We start from the raw sequence: 27,319 nt of genomic DNA, 5'->3' as shown, positions 1-27,319 counted from the left end.
ACAGAAGTAGAACAAAAAAGTTCACAATTTGTATGGAAACACAAAAGACCCCGAATAGCCAAAGCAATATTGAGAAAGAAAATTGGAGCTGGAGGAATCAGGCTCCCTGATTTCAGACGATACTACAAAGCTACATTAATCAAGACAGTATGGTACTGGCACAAAAACAGAAATATAGATCAGTGGAACAGGATAGAAAGCCCAGAGGTAAGCCCATGCACATATGGTCACATTACCGTGGATAAAGGAGTTAAGAATATACAGTGGAGAAAAGACAGCCTCTTCAATAAGTGGTGCTGGGAAAACTGGACAGCTACATGTAAAAGAATGAAATTAGAACACTCCCTAACACACGAAAATAAACTCAAAATGGATTAAAGACCTAAATGTAAGGCCAGACACTATAAAACGCTTAGAGGAAAACATAGGCAGAACACTCTATTACATATATCACAGCAGGATCCTTTTTGCCACATCTCCTAGAGAAATGGAAATAAAAACAAAAAGAAAGAAAAGGGACCTAATGAAACTTAAAAACTTTTGCACAGCAAAGGAAACCATAAACAAGACCAAAAGCCAACCCTCAGAATGGGAGAAAATATTTGCAAATGAAGCACCTGGCAAAGTATTAATCTCCAAAATATACAGGCAGCTCAGGCAGCTCAATATCAAAAAAACAAACAACCCAATCCAAAAATGGGCAGAAGACCTAACTAGACATTTCTCCAAAGAAGATATACAGATTGCCAACAAACACATGAAAAGATGCTCAACATTACTAATCATTAGAGAAATGCAAACCAAAACTACAATGAGGTATCATCTCACATCGGTCAGAATGGCCATCATCAAAAAATCTAGAAATAATAAATGCTGGAGAGGGTGTAGAAAAAAGGGAACCCTCTTGCACTGTTGGTGGGAATGTAAATTGATACAGCCACTATGGAGAACAGTATGGAGCTTCCTTAAAAAACTAAAAATATAACTACCATATCACCCAGCAATCCCACTACTGGGCATATACCCTGAGAAAACCATAATTCAAAAAGAGTCATGTACCCCAATGTTCATTGCAGCACTATTTACAATAGCCAGGACATGGAAGCAACCTAAGTGTCCATCGACAGATGAAGGGATAAAGAAGATGTGGCACATGTATACAATGGAATATTACTCAATCATAAAAAGAAATGAAATTCAGTTGTTTGTAGTGAGGTGGATGGACCTAGAGTCTGTCATACAGAGTGAAGTAAGTCAGAAAGAGAAAAACAAATACCGTATGCTAACACATATATATGGAATCTAAGAAAAAACAAAAAAGAAAATGGTCATGTAGAACTTGAGGGCAAGATAGGAATAAAGACGCAGACCTGCTAGAGAATGGACTTGAGGACACGGGGAGGGGGAAGGGTAAGCTGGGACGACATAAGAGAGTGGCATGGACAAATATACACTACCAAATGTAAAATAGATAGCTAGTGGGAAGCAGCCGCATAGCACAGGGAGATCAGCTCCGTGCTTTGTGTTCACCTAGAGTGGTGGGATTAGGAGGGTGGGAGGGAAACGCAAGGGAGAGGAAATTTTGGGATACATATTTATGTATACCTGATTCACTTTGTTATATAGCAGAAACTAACACACCAATGTAAAGCAATTATACTCCAATAAAGATGTTAAAAATAATTAGGAGATAAAATTGAATGTATTGCACTGTGCCTGCTACTTAGTAAATAGATAAATATTTGTTGAATAAAAAATAGAGTGTCAGCGAAGGCCTCACTGATAAGGTGTCAGTTGAATAGGAGGTAATGGAAGTAAGCCTTGCACATGTAAAAACGAAAAGCATTCCAGGCAGAAAGAATAGAATTTGCAAAGATCCTGAGATGGAAACGTGCTTAGCATATCTGGCAAACATCCAGAGGCCAGTATTGCTGGGGAAAAATGTCAAAGAGGGAGAGTGATCGGACATAAGGGCAGAGAAGTAGCTAAATCAGGTCATGTAGGGCCTTGTAGGCCACTATGGGGAGTTTGACAAGAGAGAGGAGCCATTGAAGGATTATTATCAGAGGAGTGACATGATATGGTTTATTTTAATAGGTTCACTCTGCCTGCTATGGGGATGATAGACCATAGAGGAGCTTGAGTAGAAGCAGGGAGACCAGTAAGAGGCTACCGTACCAATCCAGGAGTGAAATGATAAAAAGATAATGGCTTGGAACACATGGGGTAGCAGTAGAGGTGAAAAGCTATGGTTGGATTCCGGATACATTTTGATGTAGGAATCTGACTTGGAAACTGGGCTGCTCCAGTGGTCAAACTGGTCAAATTGGGTCTGGCTTAAATGGACTAGGTCCATTGTGAGGCCTCAGATGAATTAAAATTTGTTTTAAGGCTGAACAAGAGGTTAAATTTACCACAGATAATGTTTGCATTAAAAAAAAACCCGTTTTTGAAGTGCAGTTGATTTATAATGTGTTCATTTCTGGTGTACAGTACAGTGATTCAGTTGTACATATATATACATTTTTCTTCACATTCTTTTCCATTATGGCTTATCACAGGATACTGAATATAGTTCCCTGTGCTATACAGTAGGACCTTGTTGTTTATCCAGCCTATATATATAATAGCTTACATCTGTTAACCCCAAACTCCCAATCCATCCCTCCTACCCCCACCACAAGTCTGTTCTTTTGTACCACAGATAATCTTGAATTACAGTGGCTGCAGTGGGGAAATTTGAACCATTTTAGTTCTGATTTATTCTTATTCTTGATGCAGCTTCACAGAAATACCACATACCTTCTTATAAAACAACTTACGGGCTGCCCAAGCTTCAAGCGGCCGCCGTACCCGGCATGCACGGCACGTACACGGCACGCACGGCGCGTACACGGCACGCACAGCGCGTAGCGCACAGGACGCCCATCCCCACGCGCTGGCTCGGGAAAAGCCAGGCTGTGCTCTGAGGAGCGTCTCCCGAATCTCGGTTAGCTGCCAGGCTCTGATGTGGGGACACCGAGATTTGGGCACCACACAAACAAGGAATTCCTTGTCAGAGACGGATATTGGAGTTGGCCGAAAGGCAAGCTGTGTAAGCTCTGGGAGGCAGAAGAGAAGCAGCGGTCATGATATTCTGAAGGTTATGGTTGCATCCTGCGGGCGGCTGGGTGCTACTTTACTCTGGCTCTTCCCTCCTTCCTGATGCTGGCCTTGACCATCAAAAACGACCTCAGGCCTCCATCGCACGCTTTGCTGACAGCTCAGAAGTGGCCGCCGTGAAGAGCCAACAACCTTCCAGAGACTTTGTCGTCCCATTCCAGCAGCAGGACATGCTGACTTCCTGTGAGTTCTGACACGTTTGTGACTTTTTTCTGCACCTTCAACTACATGTTTTGGACCTTTATCTTCCCACAATTGTTTTTTTAAAATTACTTAATTAATTTATTATTTATTTATTTATTTATTTATTTTTGGCTGTGTTGGTTCTTTGTTGCTGCACGCGGGCTTTGTCTAGTTGCAGCGAGCAGGGGCTACTTTTTTTTAACGTCTTTATTGGAGTATAATTGCTTTACAGAGGTGTGTTAGTTTCTGCTTTATAACAAAGTGAATGAGCTATACATGTACATATATCCCCATATCTCCTCCCTCTTCTGTCTCCCTCCCACCCTCCCTATCGCACCCCTCTAGGTGGTCACAAAGCACCGAGCTGATCTCCTTGTGCTTTGGGGCTGCTTCCCACTAGCTATTTTATATTTGGTAGTGTATATATGTCCATGCCACTCTCTTACTTCGTCCTAGCTTACCCTTCCCCCTCCCCACGTCCTCAAGTCCATTCTCTACATCTGCATCTTTATTCCTGTCCTGCCACTAGGTTCTTCAGAGCCATTTTTTTAGATTCCATATATATGTGTTAGCATACAGTGTTTTTCTCTTTCTGACTTACTTCATTCTGTATGACAGTCCGTAGGTCCATCCACCTCACTACAAATAACTCAATTTTGTTTCTTTTTATGGCTGAGTAACATTCCATTGTATACATGTGCCACATCTTTATCCATTCATTTGTCGATGCACACTTAGGTTGTTTCAATGTCCTGGCTATTGTAAATAGAGCTGCAGTGAATATTGTGGTATGCGGGGGCTACTCTTTGTTGCGGTGTGAAGGCTTCTCATTGTAGTGGTGTCTCTTGTTGCGGAACATGGGCTCTAGGTGCACAGACTTCAGTAGTTGTGGCACGTGGGCTCAGTAGTTGTGGTTCGTGGGCTACAGTAGTTGTGGCACATGGGCTGTAGAGTGCAGGCTCAGTAGTTGTGGCACACGGGCTTAGTTGCTTCAAGGCATGTGGGATTTTCCCAGACCAGGGCTTGAACCCGTGTCCCCTGCATTGGCAGGTGGATTCTTAACCATTGCACCACCAGGGAAGCCCCCCACAATTGTTTTAAAACTGTTGTTGAGGTGGGAGAGAGTCAACATGGCAGAAAAGGACCTTGACCTCACCTGCTCTCACTAACACACCAAAATCACAACTAACTGCAGAACAACCATTTCCCAAACTAGCAGAGGTAAGTTTGATGGGTCCCTAGAGCAAGGAGATCTGTGTCCAGCTTCTCAGCAGTGCCCTTGGGGAAGGAGCAAGACCCAAGAGAGGAATGGGTGCCATTTGGTCAGGGCCAGTGTGGCTGTCAGTGTAGACCAATCACAGAGGACCAGATGAACACCCACACAAATGCACACAAATGGTACCTTGACCCTGGGTAAGATCACAGACATGGATGACAGCCCTTAGGGAAGGGAAATCCCAAAATGACTGAAATGACATTTTAGGAAAATGTAAAGGTCATTTTTTAAAAAAATTGGAGTATAGTTGATTTACAATGTTGTGTTAGTTTCAGGTGTACAGCAAACTGATTCAGTTATACATGTGTATATTCTTTTATAGTCCTTTCCATTATGGTTTAACTGCAGGATATTGAATTTAGTTTTTGTTTTTTTAAATTGAAGTATAGTTGATTTACAATGTTAGTTTCTGGTGTACAGCAAAGTGATTCAGGTATATATATAGATAGATAGATCTATATCTATATTCTTTTTCAGATTCTCTTCCCTTATAGGTTATTACAAACTATTGAGTATAGTTCCGTGTGCTATACAGTAGGTTCTTGTTGGTTATCTATTTTATATATAGTAGTGTGTATATGTTAATGCCAAACACTTAATTTATCTCCCCGGCTTCCACTTTAGCAACCATAAGTTTGTTTTCTATGTCTGTGAGTCCGTTTCTGTTTCGTAAATAAGATTGTGTCATATTTTAGATTCCACTATAAGCGATATCATATCATATTTGTCTTTCTCTGACTTACTTCACTTAGTATGATAATCTCTAAGTCCCTTCATGTTGCTGCAAGTGGCATTATTTCATTCTTTTTTATGGATGAGTAGTATTCCATTATATCAATACACCACATCTTCTTTACCCATTCATCTGTCAGTGGACATTAGGTTGCTTCCATGTCTTGGCTCTTGTGAATAGTGCTGCTATGAACATTGGGGTGCATGTATGTGAAGGTCATTCCTTGCACGCATGGGTTTGTGGAATGAGATTTATTAATGCTACATCCTTGCTTTATGAAAGATGAATTTATATACAGCTTAACTTTCATGTCATATGCAGTTGATTCTAACCTAATAATTTAAAACTGGACCCTCATATATGGTGACAAAAGTTTATACTGTATGATTACATATATTCCTGTAATAACCCTGTGAGATGAAAAGAATATGTATTACTCCCACCACCATCCCATTTTATAGGTGAAAAAACTAATTCAGAGAGGTCAAATGAATGAACAAAAGTCACACAGCTATGCTAGAGGCAGAGTTGATCTTCTGAGACATAATCACATAAAATCTGTATGTAATACCATGCTACCTCTATTAATCAAAATGTTGATCTTTAAGAACATTCCAGGGGCTTCCCTTGTAGCGCAGTGGTTAAGAATCTGCCTCCCAATGCAGGAGACACGGGTTTGAGCCCTGGTCCGGGAAGATCCCACATACCACAGAGCAACTAAGCCCATGTGCCACAACTATTGAGCCTGCATGCCACAACTACTGAAGCCAGTGCGTTTAGAGCCTGTGCTCTGCAACAAGAGAAGCCAGCTCAATGAGAAACCCACGTACTGCAACGAAGAGTAGCCCCCGCTCACCGCAACTAGAGAAAGCCCAAGCGCAGCACCGATGACCTAATGCAGCCAATAAATAAATTAATTAAAAAAAGAACATTCCATTTCCTGACCACGTTAAACAACTACAAGTTTTCTGTGTTTTGGATCAATTTTTCCCAGCAAAGTTAATTTGCATTTTTCAAAATTCAGTTACAATTTTCAAATATCCTTTATAGAATTGATGCCACATTATTTGCTAATTGTTGCCTAATTGTTGAATTTTCTTGTCTGTTGGTACAACTAAACTTTTTCTTTTGGATGAGACACATTCTGCTAAAATTACCTGCTGTTGTTTGTGATTCTGGTGGTGATGCTGCCAGCTGGAGAAAAGGGGTGGCAGCTTGAGTGAAATTCTCATGTTTGATATCTTCAGAGTGGAGCCTGCAATTACTTCCCTCCGTTTTAAATTTTATAACACAGTGGGGCTCCTTGGATTGTACAGTGTGGTCCTAAGGTTTTTGATGTTTCCCCAAATTCCGAGACTTGTTTTATAATCATGACTGCATAATAACTCTCAGTGGCTTAGCAGACTTACATGGTTACAAAGGAAGCTCACTTCCGTAAAATACTCATGTAATAAAAAAATCTTTTCTTTGGTATTCAGCTATGTTAATGCCAACGAGATGACCCCATGTTAGTCCTTCACCATAAAGTTGTATATTGTTATTATGACAGAATTCCAAAAGTGTTTGTCAAAATTAAAATAGACCACTTCATTTCTTTCTTTTTTTTTTCCACTTCATTTCTTTCTAACATCTTCACATAGAGGGACAAAAGGGGACCAAAGTACTAGATAGAAATGATTTTGTAAATACCAACATTGATCAGTGACTATTTGAACAATATGAAAAGAAGCCAGTATAATAAAAGACGTGTTGTGTTTATTTCTCCATTTTGATCCCAAAAGCAAGCATGTGGTTTACAATGAAAACCAGCTTCACGGAGAGTATGACTGTAAAAGATAGAAGCGTGATGGTCTGGAGCAGAGAATTCTGGGCCAAGAGGGCAGCCGTGAGGGCTGCTGGCCCAGTTTTGTTGCTGGCTTGTCAGCAAATCATTAACCTCTTTATGTGTAAGAGTCTTATTTGTGAAATGAAGATCCCTCCACCTGTTCTTAATCAAGTGTTAATGGATGTTAGGAGGATTAATTGTACAATCCCTTGAGTTCCAAAGGGGAAAATGAGGTGTGGAGGCAGCAGCTGTAGTCTCTTATCTAGATGCTGTCTTATAGAGTACTATAGGAGCAGGCTGCCAGTGCTCTGACACTTTAGTTCCCTTATTTAGGAAAGTCAGGCTATCAAAAATGAATTTTTAAACAATCAGTAGTTTTAGAATAAAAGTAATAAGCATAACCACCTTTTTATCACTGTATTAGAAGTTCCTAATCAATTAATCCATCAAGTTAACAACTAAGAGTAGAAGCACCATCTAGAAATTTGCTCACCCCGTTGAACCCTATATGGGAGATAGATATTATCCGTGGACACATGTACACCAAATTATTTTTTAAGTCATGCAAATATCTCATTGCCTAAGATCCCATGTTAGCAGGTAGAATCAGAATGCAGAATTGTAAATATAAAATTTCAGATAAATATTATGTCCTAAACATCATCAATTCAAAAAATTAGGCTGTATCTGACTACTATATTGTTCTTATTAAATACATTTTTAATGAATAATAATTGTTTTAATTTTCAGGGGTAAGAAAACTGGACTAATGCAATAATATAAAAAGTTCAGAAGTCTTAGCCAGCATACTTAAAACATTTATAAGATCTATCAGTTTTATCTCTCAGATAATTGTTACCATATAATACCTAGTCTTACACCCCTCATAAACTTTCAAATTAAGCTTCTACATGCTCTCCTGATTCATAATTTTGTTCTCATGGATAGCACTGATATCAGTTAAAGTCAAGTCACCTAATGACTTTCTCTTTAGGAAAGTCACTGCTAGCTGCTCATCTTACTTAGAATGAACAATTATCTTTATAAGATACTGAAAATGCACTAAACACATACAAAGAGAGTGGATAATCAAGAACAATAACCAAATCAGTACATGGAATACCCAGCCTAATCTATGACTGAGAGAGGGTTCTACAATTTCTGAATTATAAAATGAAACAACTAAAACTCACATCATTGCTTTTAAGGTCAGATTTTGTCATTTAAGTTACAGATGAATCAAAAATTGTTGTAAGAAAAAGGGAAAAGAAAGGTTTTCTTAGAAGCAAGCAATGGGCATTTAGTGAATGCAAGGCCCTAAAAACGTGAAAGGAATATTAAGTTGCAATGTACATGCTTCTGCTTGGGGTGGTTGGCTCCTAGAAGGAAGATAAGCATTGAATCAACTAGAATACAAGTTAAATGATGCTAGTGTAGTATTGAAAGAGAGGAAATGCTAGTGTTTGTTTTCCATGACCTCTATATAATCTCATCACTGGTTTATCTCACCAGACCTAGAATTCATATAGTGTATTAGTTTTCTATTGCTGCATAAAAACTTACCGCAAACTTAGTGGCCTACAACAACACATTTATTATCTCACAATTCTGTAGGTTAGAGTCTGGGCATAGTGTGCCTGGGTTTTCTGCTCAGAGTCTCATTGAGCTGATGATATCAACGTGTCAGTCAGGTCTATGGTTCTCATCTGGGGCTTGAAATGCTCTTCCAGGCTCACTTGGTTGTTGGCAGAATTCAGTTCCTTGGGGTTGTAGGACTTAGAGCCCCGTTTTTCCTGTTTGCTTTTGACTGGGGACTGCTCTCAGCTTTTGGAGGCTGCACCTAGTTCCTGGCCATGTAGCTGCCATAGGCAGTTCACATGGATGTGTGCTCTGTTTTAGGCCAGCCAGTGAGTATCACTCTGCCTTTCTTCTCTGTGACTAGCTAAAGAAAACTGTTTGCCTCTAAACAGCTCACTGGATTTGGTCAGCTCCACTGAGTTGACTTAAAGTCAACTGTGCCATGTACCATAAAGTAATCATATTATATCATATTTATAATCCCTCCCACATTCAAAAGGAAGAGATTATATAGGGGTGTAAGTCATTGGGGGTCACCTTTAGAATTCTGTCTACCACATTTAGTTTACAAAACATTTCCACATAGTTTATAATTCCAAACTCTCTGAAACTTTATGCTCCTTTTTTAAAAATAAGGAAACCAAAATGGGACTAAGACATAGAAGGGAAGGAACCATCAATTACAAGATTCCTACTGTGTGCCAGGACAATACTGGGTGCTTTTTATGCAGTGCCTCTTTTCATTTTCACAAAACATTTGCAATGGTAGCCTTATCCCACTTTTTATATGAGAAAAACTAGGCTCAGAGTAGATGAATAATTTGCCAAATGTCACAAGGCATGTAAGAAGTATAGCCAAGACTTACATCCAAGTCTTTTGATTCCAGTTTCCTTTTTTCTTTTTCTTTTTAGGTTATTCAGAATAGGAACAAAATACTTCATGGGATGTGTGCTTGACAAAAAGAAGACAAGAGTTAGAGGGTTCCTGGGTACGGGCAGGTGAGTAGAATGCAGACAAACGTGGCAATGTGATTCAAACACAGTGGAGTGCTCAGAAGAGAATATAAGACCAGCACATTGGACTAACTTTGTGAAGGACAATTAGGCCACTCCTATCAAAATTTAAAAAGCACATGACCTTTAATTTAACAATTCCACTTTTAAGACTATATCCTACCAATATATTTGCTCATGGGAAAAGTGAAATGTGTACCAAGTTATGCTTTTCAGCACTGTTTGTAATAGAAAAGAATGGAAACATCCCCATTGTGCATCCGTATGGGGCTGGTTCTATAAATCATGACACATCCATGCAACTGAATGGTATGCAGCCGTAAAAAAGAATGAGAAGGCTCTTTATGCATGAAGATGGGGATTATTTCACTATTTTGTTAAGCGAAAAAAAGATGCAGAACTGTGTGCACGTTGTCACTGTTTTTGTAAAAAGGGGGAAGGAAATACAGATATATCTATATATATAATGATTGTGGTGTGTGTGTGTGTGTGTGTGTGTGTAACTTGTATATTAATAGAATAGCTCTGGAAATATACACACACATGAAAGCTGGCAACATGGTCCACCTCCAGGCAGTGGAACTGGGTGGCTGAGAATAAAAATTGAATAGAAATTTTTACCGTATAGACTCATATACCTATTTGACTTTTAAACTATGTGAAATATGAATATATGTTATACAAGTTGGTGGTCTACTGCTTATGGTAAAAGGATCCAAAGGGAAGGGGAAGAAGAGGCTCAAGAGACATGGCAAATATTTGCATGTAGAAATCTGTTTATTTGGCAAGGGACATGGAGTTATTTCTGAAATTTTTGTTTGAGAAGCCAGCATTTAAATTTATGTCACTGCTTATTAAGTCCAAAAATAATAGCAAAGAAAAATTAATAGTGATTAGTGGGATGAATTGGGAGATTGGGATTGATATATATACACTATTGATACTATGTATGAAACAGATAACTAGTGGGAACCTACTGTATAGCACGGGGAACTCTACTCAATGCTCTGTGGTGCCCTTAATGGGAAGGAAATCTAAAAAAAGAGGGGATATATGTATACGTATAGCTGATTCACTTTGCTGTACAGTAGAAACTAACACAACATTGTAAAGCAACTATACTCCAATGAAAATTAAAGAAAACAAAACAAAAACAAAAAAAGAAAAATGAATAGTGAGTAGAAGCCACAAAAAGAAGTATGAGGCATGAACATTTACAATTTAAATAAATAAACAATGGAGCGGTGTAAAAAGTCTGATGGAGCCAGGAATTAAATACGAGGATATCAGGCTTCCCTGGTGGCGCAGTGGTTGAGAATTCGCCTGCCGATGCAGGGGACACGGGTTTGTGCCCCGGTCAGGGAAGATCCCATATGCTGTGGAGCGGCTGGGCCCGTGAGCCATGGCCACTGAGCCTGCACGTCCGGAGCCTGTGCTCCGCAACGGGAGAGGCCACAACAGTGAGAGGTCCGCGTACTACCAAAAAAAAAAAAAAAAAAAAAAATGAGGATATCACTTAAATGAAAGAAGTTACTACTTTTGCTTCATGCCAACAGGTAGAGAGGATTCAGTTTACTATCCTGAAACTTATCATTCTCTATAAAACTGATACCTTTATAATTTTAACTAGAACATTGTAAATAACCATCCTCTGTTTTCCTAAAGCAACTACAATCCTTGGGAGCTGAATCAGATGTGGGGGCCACCACTGACTTGGTGGCAGAACATGTGCCAGGGAAGGAATTTAGATGTCAGTCATCATGCCTCACATTGGATCTGTCTAGTGGCAAGAAAACTAAGTTTATCCTCAAACCTTCAAAATAAAGGTTTTCAAAGCTTGGATCTTCCAGATCGCATCTGAATTAAAGGCTTCCAAGATTTACACACAGAAACTTCTCTAGGCAGCAGTCTCTTTGAACTCCTCTCCTCTGAGGCTGCCTGGTGGTATTTAGTGTTGGGATGGGGGGTGGGGGTGAGGAGCAGGAAGATCGGAGAGAAACTGTAAGTGTAGAAAAAGGAGCAGACCCAGAGGATCAGATAGGATGTTTCCTTTCTTCCTGTTCGCTCTGTCCTTAAAGGCATCGTTGCCTTCTTTCAGAACCAAGAAACTGAGATTTAACTACAGTTGGATTATGTCTTGTGTGCCTAGGCTGACACCAGACAGTGTCTAACAAGTGAAGTTACTTGTTCTCTCGTGCCTGTTCTCTCCTCATAACCCTGCCTTTTCATTTTTGCAATGGAACTGATCAGCCAGTAGACCCTCATGGACCATTGGTAGTTTTAAGCCTTATTGGGTGGACAGTCTGCTTCAAAGTATACACCTCCAGCATTTCCCTGAAAAGTTCTCTCTTTTTATTTTTCATTTGCAAATTAAAAATTCCCCTGTAGGTTCTATGACAGAAATGGTTCAGGTCTCTGTTTGCTCCTGAAATTGTATACATCCTTTCCACCCACACTGTTTCTGAAGAACTCAATTTTTGAAATGTGCCCTGTATTTTTGTCTCTTCCTCTCCCTCACAGCCCTCAGGGGGTAGAAATTTAAGTAAGTAAAATCTGAAAGAAAAACTCTAATTTGCATTCCAGTTTTAAGATGAAATTATTTTTTGCTGCAGAAAGTGCCACTGCACTATATCTAGAAGTCATGACATATAATGGGACCTGCAAAGTCTTGTTGAAACAAATGAACTCAATGTATTGTAGCCTCACAGTTCACAGGACAGGAGTAGCTTTATGGAATTCCGTGTTTAATCAATCCACTGAGGACAAAGAAATCCTTTCAGTTTGGTCACTGACTGCTTATTTGATGGGTTTAAGTTTGGAGAATCCAAATTAACCCTAAATATTTGCACTCATGTTCCTTGGGCAAAATTAGGCCAAAGAAAAGAGACCATTAGGTCTTTTAAACATAGCAGTCAGGGAAGGCCATAGAGGGATGTAAAGATTTAAAACTGAAGGCCATGTGAGCCAATTGTTGCATATTGTAAAATCCCAGGGGACAAAGGGTGCATGCATCTGTCACATCTAGGATGCTAGAGGGAAATAACCCACAACATTCAAAGGAGAACAATGACCTTCACGCTTCAGAGGAAGATGATTTGGAGCTATGGAAGAATAAGTAGCATTGTGAGTATTTCTAAAAGTTTCCCTTAATCATTTGAGATTTGACTCTCCACTGCTTATTATGAACTCTCTGAATTTGAGAGATATTTTGAAAGTAAACTCTGAGGACTCTACTCAACTCTGCTGACCCTTGTTTCTTGGATTTTAAGTTACCAAGATTATGAAAGCTACATAGAAGAGTAAGAATTACCAGAGAATTCATCAAAGTAAAATGTAGGTCAGGTGGAGGCCTTAATTTTGGCTTCCCCAGAAGCAGACCTGACACAAAGACTGGAGTGTAAGTAGTTTACTTGGAAGGTGAATGAAACACCCAGTAGCAGGGTGAAGAACTGAGGCGGAGAAGTGAGATAATATACAAATATTGCATTGAAAAATGTAAAGCACTGCACAAACAGGAATGTTCTTAATCCAGTCTCTTTCATTTTACAGAAGGCAGAATTGAGGCGTAAGGAAAGACCTAAGCTGTACAAGTTCATCTAACTCATTGTAGCAGAGCCAAGGTTAGGGTACTGTCCACTAATTCAAGGTGTATTCAGTTACAGTTAAATGGACTTCTTTTAGCATTACCCTCTTTGTGAAAAAGACAAAAGACAAAATAAGTTTATACCAAAGATATAATAAAAATTTAAAAGTTACCTTTCAGTGTATGCCCTTGGGTCAGTGAATTTTTAATCCAGTTTACTCAATTTTTTTTTCTATAATGCTACACTGAGAATCTATAGTGCTACTTAGAATAATAACCTTAAGATAAAGGAAAATCCTGAATTGTCTAAGGGAGCCCTATTACTATTCTTATAAAAGCAGGAAAATTAGCTAATATATTTTTAAAGGATGTTAAGAATCAAGGTTGAAACAAAATGTTCTAGTTAACCTCCAAATTACATGTACCCTGATATGCATTCTGTAGTTGCTCATTCATTAGGTTTTAATAGATTTATAAAAATGTGAGAGTTTTGGTGTTGAGAAATTTTGTGTTAGAAAATGTGAGTTACTATCTGAAGTGAGATCTTGAGAGGTAGCTGGATTCAGTAGAGAGAGTGTAAGTGTTGGGATCAGAGAATTAAGTTTCAAATTCCAGCTCTGCCACTTAACAGCTGTGTGGTTTGGGGCAGTTTACTTAACTTCTCTGTACCCTGCTGAATCGTGTAAAGGATTGTGAGAGAACATAAGCTCCTTTCAGGCAGGAACTTTGTTTTTTTCACTGCTGTATCCCCAGTGCCTGGAACAATGATTAGCAGAATAAGCATTAGAGATAACCTGTCATGTATCCAGTACAACTTGTAGCACACAGTAGGTGTCAACATAAGGTAGCCACTTTTTTACCATGAAGAGAAGAATAATGTTTTTAGGAAAAGTATATGATCTCTGTTTCTAGCCAATCAGGGGGCACAGGGCTCAAACCCAGGGTAGACTGTCAGGAATTGAGGAAAGATAGGCATGGAGTCAAAGGCATTCAAGACACTACAACCAGGGACAGAGCTGGAGTAGACAACCAAAGAGCCTGAATGAAATATCACTCCAAAGAAATTGGGCAGAGAATGGAAAATTCCAGCATGAAATTCAGTGCTTGGCATTAATTTAACAAGGATTTAACAAGTGTTTGTTGAATGAATGAATGAATGAGTGAATGAATCTTTAACTTGAGGCCACAAGTGCAACTTGTGACTTTGGATTCCAGGCAGGTCCTGGAAAGGTTTTTGTTTTTTTTTTTTTTTTTTTTTTGTGGTATGCGGGCCTCTCACCGCCGCGGCCTCTCCCGTTGCGGAGCACAGGCTCCGGACGCACAGGCCCAGCGGCCATGGCTCACGGGCCCAGCCGCTCCGCGGCATGCGGGATCCTCCCGGACCGGGGCACGAACCCGCGTCTCCTGCATCGGCAGGCGGACTCTCAACCACTGCGCCACCAGGGAAGCCCCCTGGAAAGGTTTTTTTGAGCTAGTTCTGACAGTCTGTAACAAAGGAGGGTGAGGTGGCCTTCTAAAAGGCCATTGAAAGAGGAGTAGGAAGACAATTAATAGACTGTGTCAATAGGACATTATGCCAGAAGAGAATGTATAGCACAGTGAAGAATTACATGATAATATGATAGGACATGGGGAGAAACCAAATGGATTTAGCACTGGTTACTGAGAAAAATAGCCTTGACTGTAGAGGAACCACTCTGATGTTCTGAGGATAGGATTAATATGGCTAAATGAGAATAAAGAGTGAAAAAGAAGCAAAGAGTAGTGATTATCCTATGAAAGTTATGCAAGAAATAGAGAAGTGATCAACTCATTTTCAACAAGCATACCAATACCATTCCACGGGGGAAAGAACAGTCTCTTCAACAAATGGCACTTTAACAACTGGATATCCACATGCAAAAGACTGAAGCTGGACTTTACCTGACATCATACACAAAAATTAATTGAAAATAGATCAAAGACCTAAATGTAATGAGCTAAAACTATAAAACTCTTAGAAGAAAACAGGGGAAGTTCTGTATTACCTTGGGTATGGCAATAGTTGTTTTTTTTGTGTGTGTGTGGTACGCAGGCCTCTTACTGTTGTGGCCTCTCCCGCTGCGGAGCACAGGCTCCGGACGCACAGGCTCAGTGGCCATGGCTCATGGGCCCAGCCGCTCCGCGGCATGTGGGATCCTCCTGGACCAGGGCACGAACCCGTGTGCCCTGCATCGGCAGGCAGACTCTCAACCACTGCGCCACCAGGGAAGCCCTAGTTTCTTAAATATGATAGTAAAAGCACAGGTGACAAAAGAAAAAATAGATAAGTAGGACTTCATCAAAATTAAAAACTTTTATGCATCAAAGGACACCATTAAGAGAATGAAAAGGCAACCCACAGGATGGGAGAAAATACTTGAAAATCATGTATCTGATAAGCATTTACTATCCAGAATATGTAAAGAACTCCGACAACTCATCAACAAAAAGACAAACAACCCAAGTTTAAAAATGGGCAAAGAACCTGAATAGATGTTTCTCCAAAGAAGATATACAAGTGGTCAGTAAGTACATGAAAATGTGCTGAAAATATTAATCATTAGGGAAATGCAAATTAAAACCATCAGATACCACTTCACACCTATAAGATTTTTTTTTAAAGGGGAAAATAAGCAATGTATGAGGGAAAAATTAGAACCCTCATACATTGCTGGCTGAAATGGTGCAGTTCCTGTGTAAAACAGTTTGGCCTTTTCTCAAAAAGTTAAACATAGAATTATCATAAGACCCTGCAATGGCACACCTAGGTATTTACTCAAAATAATTGAAATCAGGGACTCAGACAGATACTTTTACGTCAATGTCCGTAGCAGCGTTATTCACAGGATCCCAAAGGTGGAAACAACCCTAGTGCTAATCAACAAATGAATGGATAAACAAAATGTAGTACTTACACACACTAGGATATTATTCAGCCATAAAAGTGAATGAAGTTCTCATACATGCTACAACATGGATGAACCCTTGAAAACCTTATGTGAAGTGAAATAACACAGACACAAAAGGACAGATATTGTATGGTTCCACTTTTATGGCATATCAAGAATAAGCAAATTCATAGAGACAAAAAGTAAATTAGCAGTTACCTGGGGAATGAGGAAGCGGGGAGTTATTGCTTAATGGTTACAGAGTTTTGTTTGAGATGATGAAAGGGTTTTGGAAATGGACAGCGGTGATAGTTGTGTAACATTGTGAATGTAATCAGTGCCACCGAATTATACACTTAAAAATGGCACATTTTTTGTTTTTGTGTATATATATATATATATATATATATATCACAATAAGAAAAATAGAGAATGATAAAAATAGATTAAAAAAAATAGAAAAATGATGTTTTCACTGAGGATCAGTATGGTAAGACTGAATACTGCTTCCCCCGCCTCAGATATCCACACTCTAATCCCTGGTTTTATGCTTTAACATGTTATATTATCTGGCAAAAGGGACTTTGCCATCACCCTCTGATGATTAAGGTTACAGCTTTTAAAATAAGGAAACTATTGTGGATTATCTGGGTGAGCCCAATGTAGTCATTATGGGACCTTAAAAGTAGAAGAGGAAGGCAGAAGAGGCAGTCAGAGAGATGCTATGGAAGAAGAGGCAGGTGAAGTTCAAAGTTTGAGAGGCCCTTGTACCTTCCACCATGGCTGGCTTTAAAGATAGGGGAAGGGGGCTGTGAACCGAGGAATTCTGGAGACCTCTGGAAACTGGGAACAGCCCTCAGCTGACATCCAGCAAGGAAATGGGACCTCAGTCCTACAAAACTACAAGGAATTGAATTCTTCCAGCAACGTGAGTAAACGAACGAATTCTCCTTCAGAGCCTGCAGAAGAGAACACAGCCCTGTAGACACCTTGACTTTAGCCTGGTAAGACCTGTGTTGGACTTACAGAACTGTAAAATAATAAATATGTGTTTTAAAAAAAGAAACAAGCTATTGTGGAGGTGGCTATTACTCTGTGATTGGAAGAAAGCTAAGGCCTAGATTAGGGGTTTTACTGAGTAATCAAGAAACAGAGAGCAAAAATGACCATCAAAAGTGTTGTAGCAGGGCTTCCCTGGTGGCGCAGTGGTTGAGAGTCCGCCTGCCGATGCAGGGGACACGGGTTCGTGCCCCGATCCGGGAGGATCCCACATGCTGCGGAGCGGCTGGGCCCGTGAGCCATGGCCGCTGAGCCTGCGCGTCTGGAGCCTGTGCTCCGCAATGGGAGAGGCCACAGCAGTGAGAGGCCCGCGTACCACAAAAAAAAAAAAAAAAAAAAAAGTGTTGTAGCAGATTGTTTCTTCCAAAGATGGTTACAATATCTCCCATCCTGTGCTCTTCTGCAGTGAGAACTTGCCACTCCCCTTTCAAGAAGCCTCTCGCCTTGCATCTGGGCTGGACTTTGTGACTGACTTGCTTATAACCAGTGGAATGTAACAAAAGTAATCCTGCATGATATCTGAGGGTGTGTCAAAAGAGACCATGCAGCTTCTGCCTGGCTCCCTTAAAATACTTGTTCTCCATGTGCTACTTCTCAGGACATTGCCTCTTGGAACACAGGCTCCATGCTGTGAAGAAGTCCAAGCCACACAGAGGGGTCATGTTGAGGTGCTCCAGTCGACATTCCCAACTGAACCCAGCCTTGGAGTCATCCCCACCCAGGTGCCAGATGGGTGAAGTCTCCACATAATTCCAACCTACAGTTTGAGTCACCTTCAGCTGAATCTGAATCTGTATTTATATGCCCCCAAATTGCAGTACGCAGTAGACAAGCCATCCCTTCTGGACCCACAGAATCTGTGAGCATTAAATAGTTGTTGTTTATGCCACTGAGTTTGGGGTGTTACAGAGCAATAGATAACCAGAATAAGTGAAAAAAAGAAGAGACTCTTTATTTGTTTATTTATTTATTGTGGTACGCGGGCCTCTCACTGTTGTGGCCTCTCCCGTTGCGGCGCACAGGCTCCGGACGCGCAGGCTCAGTGGCCATGGCTCACGGGCCCAGCCGCTCCGCGGCACGTGGGCTCTTCCCGGACCAGGGCACGAACCCGTGTCCCCTGCATCGACAGGCAGACTTCCAACCACTGCACCACCAGGGAAGCCCAGAAGAAACAATTTAATAATGCCCACAGGGAGGCAAGGGAGTGAAGAGGCATATAGATCATTCTGTGTCTCTTGCTTGAGGGCTAGAGGGATGATGGTCCTCATTACTCATGGAATGCAGATTTCCAGGGATGGAGAAGAATCAAGGAAAGAGATCATCCTTCTATGGAACAGCATGAATGAGGGATACCTTCTGTTTTGATGAGAGGCTTGTGATTGGGCTCCCTATAGCCACTCTCAGCACTATGAGGAACACCACTGTAATTCTCAAAACTATTGAAGTTTCAATTTATTGCAGCCAGGCTGATCTTGAGTAAGGGTTGACCAGCCCACAAGAATTATTGTCAGTTGCCTAAAGTAGAGTACAGATCTACATATTGACATGCCAATGAAGAATGCATTCCAACATATTGAACTCTTGTGAAAAACTGTTAAATAATGAAAACTACCACTGATGCTTGCTGCAGGTCTTTTCAAATGACTAAATTATGAAGGTTCAATAAGTACAAAACTGAAAAAATTATGAGATTAAAGAATTATGTCCAGAATCACCCATCCTCGGAGGATCCAGCAAAAAATTACTCTCAAATAAAGCAGCCTTAGCATTCTACAAACATAACTGTACCAAGAAAACAAGCAGTGATGCAGATTAAAATCGCAGAACCTCTAGATGAGCCAGTGATTCATTACAGTTGGTACCCATTATCTTGGCTATCAGGAAAACTAAGGAGAGAAGTGAACTATAGTTAACAGTGAGATTTAACGAAAGATTTCTTAAAAGGAACCTCACAAAAAGCAGTTTTGTTCTGTGTTTGTGTTTTTAATTAGTAAAGGTCCCAACAGGTGGCCACACCTATCTTCTTTAGAATTCTCTGGACCCTCACCATTCATTAGAACTACGCTATTCAAGAGCACCATAAGACCATTGGCCAAAGGCAGTGTACTAATTCAACCTGCGTTCTTAACTACTTGGCTGTGCTACACTAAATAAATACATCAAATAATTGGCTTCTAAGCCCCAACCTGTGGTTTCTGCTCTTTTCATTCTGGGCTTCATACCTTCAGGGAGCTTATCCACATATACAAAGTTAAGTTACTCCTTCTTTAAGAACTACTACTGATTCTTAACATCTGTATCTCCCAGTTCTTTATCTTCACCCACTCTTCAGTTGCACCCCTCCACTTAGATATTTTACCCAGCTTTTTTTAAAAAATGAGAGCCCATTACCTAAAGTGATGGGAGGGCTTCCCTGGTGGCACAGTGGTTAAGAATCTGCCTGCCAATGCACAGGACACGGGTTCGAGCCCTGGTCCGGGAAGATCCCACGTACTGTGGAGCAACTAAGCCCATGTGCCACAACCCCTGAGCCTACGCTCTAGAGCCTGAGAGCCACAACTGCTGAGCCCGTGGGCCACAACTACTGAAGCCCACGCGCCTAGAGCCCGTGCTCTGCAACAAGAGACGCCACTGCAGTGAGAAGCCTGCACACTGCAACAAAGAGTAGCCCCCGCTTGCCAAAACTAGAGAAAGCCCGCGCAGCAACGAAGACCCAAAATGCAGCCAAAAATAAATAAGTAAATAAATAAGTAAATAAAGTGATGGGAATGGATTTTTTTTTTTTTTTTTTTTTGTGGTACGCGGGGCTCTCCCTGTTGTGGCCTCTCCCGTTGCGGAGCACAGGCTCCGGACGCGCAGGCTCAGTGGCCATGACCTCACGGGCCCAGCTGCTCTGCGGCATGTGGGATCTTCCCGGACCGGGGCACGAACCCATGTCCCCTGCATCAGCAGGCGGATTCTCAACCACTGCGCCACCAGGGAAGCCCCGATGGGAATGGATTTTAAGTGACAATGGTCATCATACCTTTTTATTTTAATCGAATTAATTTGCTTTGTGAATCCCGTTTTCAGTAGTAGCACTCAAGTAAACGCCCAGTCAACCACTCTGAATTAGTGTGATCCAAATTATGAGGATTTTTAGACGAAAGCTAGCATCAGTGTTAGGAAACATGGATATTATCTTGCAGACTTTAAGGGAGAAAAATCAAAATTCTCTCTCCATTAACCTGAGAAAGTTGGAGTAGATCACTGCTTTTAAAATTGGACAGTATGAGCTCAAGGGAGTCTGTGACCTCACTTCAGGGGTGCCAGTGAAGTGAGAGAGCACCCAACAAGTAAAACTTCCTCAACCCTTGCCTCTCACAAGTGTAAACCAGAGTGACTCCATTTTCATTTGCTTTTCATATTGTAGGATTTTGTTTGTATAAAGGTTTCTGAATCTATTTTTTTTTAAACTTGCACTCTAGCTGATCTGTTTAGACCTCCTCTGGTTCTTATCTTCAGTGGTTCTGTCAAGTCATTAAACAGAGGCTGCGGGATCAGGACTGTAAACGAAAGAGTTTAAATATATCTTCATAATCTACCTTCATGCATTAGATGAGCTCAGAGAGCAAAAGTGCAAAGGGAGCTTTATTGTATTGTGTTGTGCAGCTCGGCTGATGCTCTTGATTTGCAAGAGCAGTAGTGCTCCTGCTTCCCTGCAGTTCTTTAGCAAAATACACGGTGCCCACATTTCATCATCTTCTGTGCCTCTTAAGGCATCTTTGGGCTTTGAATAGCTAGGCGTTGAAGACTTAACAATCAGTGTAGAAGATGCCGTTGGTGCCCACATTTATTCTTGCCCTCAGCATTCCCATATATGCCCACAGTTTCTTCCTGTAAGCACCTGCAACTGCCTGAGTGCCTTCTTTGGCCACAGGAACATACTTGGTCTATGTACAAGGAAAACTGAAGGTGCTGAGTGTTTATCCACCAAGTTTTCAGGGCTAGTTTCCAGGACTAGCCCTCAAGTAATGAAGGACAGGAGTTGGTGGATAAATACTCCAGCTGCATCCCCCCCTGGGTGGGACAGTTCTGAGGCACGTTCTACAGTGTCACCCAGAGGTCCCCAGTAGGGTTAAGCCCTAATTGCCCACAGCAGAAACTTCATTAACCCACCCTGCGTTGCTTTCCTTCCTTCCCCTGTCACTCTTGCTGGTTCTTCTTGGTATTGCCTCCAAAATAAACTGGTCCCAAATAAACTACATGCATTATATCCTTTTTGCAGGATCTGCTTCTAGGAGAAACCCAAGTGTATCAGTCAGGGTCCAGTCAGGAGACAGAAAGCTCCCCAGTTATTTTAACAGGAGAATTTAACATAAAAAATGTCAGCTAGGTATAAAATTATTAACTTCCTATCTGTATTAGTTTCCAAGGGCTACCATAACAAAGGACCACAAACTGGGTGGCTTAAACAACAGAACTTTATTGTCTCACAGTTCTGCAGGCCAGAAGTCTGAAAACAAGATGTTGGTAGGGAGATTCCTTCTGAGGGCTGTGAGGGAGAATCTATTTCATGCCTCTCTCCTAGCTTCTGGTACCCTCAGGTTTTCCTTGGCTTGTGGATGGTATTCTCCCTGTGTATTCACATCGTCTTCCATCTACATGTTTGTCTCTGTCCTGATTTCCTCTTGTGATAAGTACACTAATCATATTGAATTAAGGCTCTTCTTCATGGCTGCATCTTAACTTGATCATTGGCAAAGACCTTATTTCCAAGTAAGATCACATTCACAGGTACTAGGAGTTAGGACTTCAGCATCTTTTGAGGGGACACAATTCAACCCATAACGGTGCCTGAAGAGGAAAAAAGAGATCTCTAAAGTATCATAGAGGTAGCAACTTCAGGAAACAGCTACCACCCCTAGTACTGAGGGAACAAAGAGATGTCAAAATTATTATGGCTTAGAGATCTGGAGGAAGGCCACATGAGGCTGAGACACGGATGCTTGAGGAAGGGACACCAGTTGACTGGGGCTGGTGTGTTTGTGATGAAAGAAGAGGCCTCATGTGGCATGGACCCAGACCCCTAAAGGGAGGGGATGCCAGTGTCTCTGGAGTGGGGGCATGATGAGACTCTCTCTGCAAGTGTTGGAAAAACTGCAAACTGGATTCAGCTGCTGGTACAAGAAGAGACTGCCACTTCTGGGATTAAGAAGTGAGGTTGGGGTGACTTTCCTAGGAGCAGGAAGCTAATCCGAAACTCCAAGAAGCAAATAGGAAGTAAACAGGAAGGAGCATGTCCCTTCTTCCTCCTCCAGCCTTGCATCTCTCTCTAGCACTTTGTATGAGCAAAGACTAAAGGGGAACAGCTGGCAAGCAGAAATGTGGTTTGTAAGATCCTAGTCCCAGCACCATAAAGCAAAGTAGGCTTTGCAAAGAAGGCTGGGTTTGGAGCTGAGTGAGAATAGCTTAATAACTAGCACATCAACCTAAGACAATCAGGCAACTGAGAAAAGTAAGATTTTTATCCCAAGGAAAGTAAAGATTAGGCCTAAGAACATCAACATGGGTGCTTGATAAATGGCAGTTAATGAAGCAGCATCTGAGTGAGAAAGAAGCACCTCTACAGAGGTGTGGCTATAAAGTAAGATGATTGAATTTTTAACAACATAGTAGAACTTCAGCATGCAAATGAGAACCGTTCTCTTCAAAGTAGTTTCATGGGAATTTTTTCACCTCATTCTTTCAGTATGGCCATGGCTCAAAGAATCTTTGGGACTCCTCTTTGGGAGCCCATGGCCTGCATTTTGAGTCAATCCATGTTGCCAATACTTTGTCTTTTGAGGGTGAATTAGCTTTTTGGAAACAATTTAATGGCATTCCAAACTAAACTTGGTGAATAAAGGTCACATGACCAGGCTTGATTCTGCTTTTTTTGGGAAGGTTGGGAATAGGGGTTTTGGGCAGTAGTGTGTCAAAATCAAAGTATATTTTTTGTCTTAAGGTGATACCTGGCTGGTGGTCTGATGCTAACATTCTCAACTTGATAGTAAAGTGATGATAAGCAGAAAAGATGAAAGCTCACAATAACAAAGAAAATCAAGACTAACATTTTATCATTTCCCAACTCTGTTCAGAATGTCACCTAATTATAAGGGTGACAAACTTATTTGAAAAATACAATTTGTGATATACAGGTACTTTGCTGTCAGTTACAGAAAAAAAGTTTGCCAAAGTGATAAAGGGAGGCATCACACTTCCTTAATGAAGTATAGGGTTTGGGTGGCTCAAAAACATCACGTCTGGGCCTACCAGAAAACATGACAGCCATCCTCTTACTAGTGGGGAGCTATTATGAGACAGCCAGAACACTCTTTCTTGTTTATCTCCTTTTCTGTTAGTATATCTCTCATATTTAGTAGAGACTGGAAATCTTCCAGAAGACTACTTGCAAGGAAGTAAAGGGGGAATTGATAATACCTTATTGCAGTTAAGGAGACCAAAAGAATCTTTACCATAGTGCATGCTGGTGATTATAGTTTTCCATGTTCTTTATTGATTTAGTGCACCGTAAAACCAACCTATAGGGGTGGGAGAAAGTTCCAACTTAGTACATCAGAGTTGGTCAAAATGAATATCTTCTGGGCACTGAAAACTGGATTGAGAGCAATGCACATCAACACAATCGAGCTCTCAGAAGGTGATGTGAGCAATGCCCAGGGGAAAATGAGGATAACCAAAATCTGTCTTTTGGCAAGAACTGGGTCAGACTAGATCTCTCCTCATTTTGGGGATGAGTAAATAGGAACAACTTACATAGAGGTCTGTTAAAAACATATGGCAGAACAAGAGAAACACCACCCTGAAGACTCAGGAGAAGAATGCCAACTGTGAAATGATTTACTAGTGAAACCAGTAGAAAATTATATCTGTAAGGTTATAAGAGGACATAACTTCTATGAAATAGGAGCAGAAGCCTTAGGGAAAGTAGTAGCAGAAACGAAGTCAACTGTAGGAGAATAACAGGAAAATGTCTGAAATAAAGAAAAAAATTTAAAAGAAACTGCAAGACAACTAGAAATGCAATAGCAGAATCAAAATTCCTTTCTGGAAGCAGAAAAGAACAGAAATGAAATGAAAATATTGAATCAGTAATACAGAAAACGAACATAAAATTTTTTTCCCAGAATGTAGGGAACAAGTAGAAAAAAAAATGAAAAGACATGGGTAAATAGAAAAATTATCAAGCCTAAAAATTATAGATACACCAGAGAAAGAGATTAGTATGCCTGGAATCAAGCAATAATCAAACATGATTGAAGAAAATGTTCATGAGTCAATAAAAGATCTGATTGTGCAGGCTGGAAGTCCAGAATCTTGCAGACACAAAAAATACAAAGAAATTCTCATGTAGATATATTTTTGAATTATAAGAGTTTAAACATATCCTATAAATAGTCATTTAATTAGTTTACTTATAATGGAAGGAAAAATCAGGGTAATCCCAGTGTTTTTAACTAAGGTAAATGCTGGAAGACTACAGGACAATATCTAAAATATTTGGAGAGAAAAAGATTTGGTTCAAATAGTCAATATTTATTTATGAATGAAGGCAACAGAAAGGCATGAGTATTATGGACTTGGGAAATATGGCATCCATGTTATTTTCTGAAAAAAGTAACTTGAAGATCTCTATCTGTGTAAACATTCACTATATAGATTGCAAGAGTTTACAGTGCCTAAATAGGATAAAAACAAACAATGCATAGAATGTATGTGTCTTTAAAGGATAAACAAGAATACCAAAAATGGCATAAAAGCAATGAAACATCAATTATAACAGTAAACAAAAATTGTTATAACTTCTTATTAAAGTAGAAATACTCTGATTAGGTTATAATATAACATATATCTACATATTGCTTATAAGAGACAAAAAGACATTGAATCTTAAAAATTAAAAATGGACAAAAATTTATATTTGAAAATGCGAATAAAAGGAAAACAATATTAATTTCAGGCAAAGGTGACAATATTAATTTCAGGCAAAGCAGAATTCAAGGCAAAAAGGATTATACAGAGCAAAGATATAACAGCTAAGAAATATATATGCCAAATAAACTTAGTGTTGATATTTATAAAGCAGAAACTGTCAGAAACTCATTGACAGACTGATATTAATTTAATAGCTTTTTAGAGATGTTAAGACAACTCTATCAGATAAAACATATAAAAATAAGAGGATGTGTCTACAACAGTGAGAGGGCCACATACCGCAAAAAAAAAGAGGATGTGTCTAATTTGAATAATATAATTAATAAAGTTAATTTTATAAAAATATATTGAACTTTATACCTTACAGAGAACATTTCTTTCTAATTAGCCACAACATAATTAAAAACTTTATTTTTACTAGGCCTTAATGAAAACTCTAATGTACTTTTTTTTTTTTTTTTTTTTTGCGGTATGCGGGCCTCTCACTGTTGTGGCCTCTCCCGTTGTGGAGCACAGGCTCCGGACGCACAGGCCCAGCGGCCATGGCTCACGGGCCTAGCCGCTCCGCGGCATGTGGGATCCTCCCGGACCAGGGCACGAACCCGTGTCTCCTGCATCGGCAGGCGGATTCTCAACCACTGCGCCACCAGGGAAGCCCTCTAATGTACTTTTAAACAGCAGACATCATGCAGGCTATGCACTTAGGCACAATGCAATAAAACTAGAAAATAATTACAGTAGTTTAAGCAACCCCCAAACTGAGTTTCACACCCTCCTGTATAAAGGGGTTGCAAGAGGGAAAATGTCAGATGGCATTGGTAAGCTTTTGACTTGTTCTATTTCCTACCTATAGGGGCTGCGTGTGCTTCTGATGTCCAGTAGAGGAATCTATTTGGAAGAATTAGATTAAACACACCTGGGGATAGAAGGTCCACTGATACATAATATCCAAACTTTAGAGATGATCCAGTTCCTTTAGGATTTTGCAGCAGTTTCGGTTTCACAGACAGAAACTGCTGAGTCACAGTCCAAATGACCAAGGCTGTCTTGCTGTAAAAGAAAAAAAATATATATATATATATTTTTTTTTCTGAAAAAATAAGTGGGTGGGAGCTTAATTCGTGTACACAGAGTAGGAGTGAGTCACAATCAGTTAAAAACCTTTTCTTCTCCTTGGGCCACACCCACCTAATAGTCAGGCTGATGTAGACATGACCGTATTACTCCAAGCAAAATGTCTAGACAGCCCCCTCTTTCCCTTCCTGATTGCCCATCTTCCTTATAACAGAAAGCCACTTCCTTCCTCTTCTCCCTTTCTCTCCCATCTCCCATTTCTTCTAGCTCTTTGCTTTACTGGAGAGCATTAGAGTTGGACTTGGCGGTTGAAACAATAGAGATTAGTTGTTGGATAAAAGAAATAAAATTTCAAGACAGTTCTCTGGATTGATGATATTACTAGGAACAAATATCATGTGCCCCACCCCTATTGCTAAGGGCCTTATTCAGTAATACATCATCCCTACCAGGAAAGGAACAGTTGTAATACTAATGAGAAAGGCTGGTGGGTGGAGAGAACCTATGTTGTTTTTCAGTCAATACCTGAGAAGGTCAAGGACTTTACAGATTAAAGTTCTTTGCACAAATTAAATTCAGTAGAAAACGAACATTGGTAAAGATGTTATTCAAAGCATTATTTCCTAGAATAGTGAACGCTAATCATTAGCAGTAGCCATGAAATGATGCAGCACACGAAAAAGAACCCAGGGGTTTCCCTGGTGGCGCAGTGGTTGAGAATCTGCCTGCCAATTCAGGGGACATGGGTTCGAGCCCTAGTCTGGGAAGATCCCACATGCCACGGCACAACTGCCCCGTGAGCCACAATTACTGAGCCTGTGCATCTGGAGCCTGTGCTCCGCAATAAGAGAGGCTGCGACAGTGAGAGGCCCGCACACCGCGATGAAGAGTGGCCCCCGCTCACCGCAACTAGAGAAGGCCCTCGCACAGAAACGAAGACCCAACA

The sequence above is a fragment of the Kogia breviceps genome, chromosome X, assembly GCF_026419965.1.
Source record: "Kogia breviceps isolate mKogBre1 chromosome X, mKogBre1 haplotype 1, whole genome shotgun sequence".
In the NCBI taxonomy this organism is placed as follows: Eukaryota; Metazoa; Chordata; class Mammalia; order Artiodactyla; family Physeteridae; genus Kogia; species Kogia breviceps.
The sequence above is the reverse complement of the archived record's forward strand: the minus strand, read 5'-3'. Positions refer to the sequence as shown.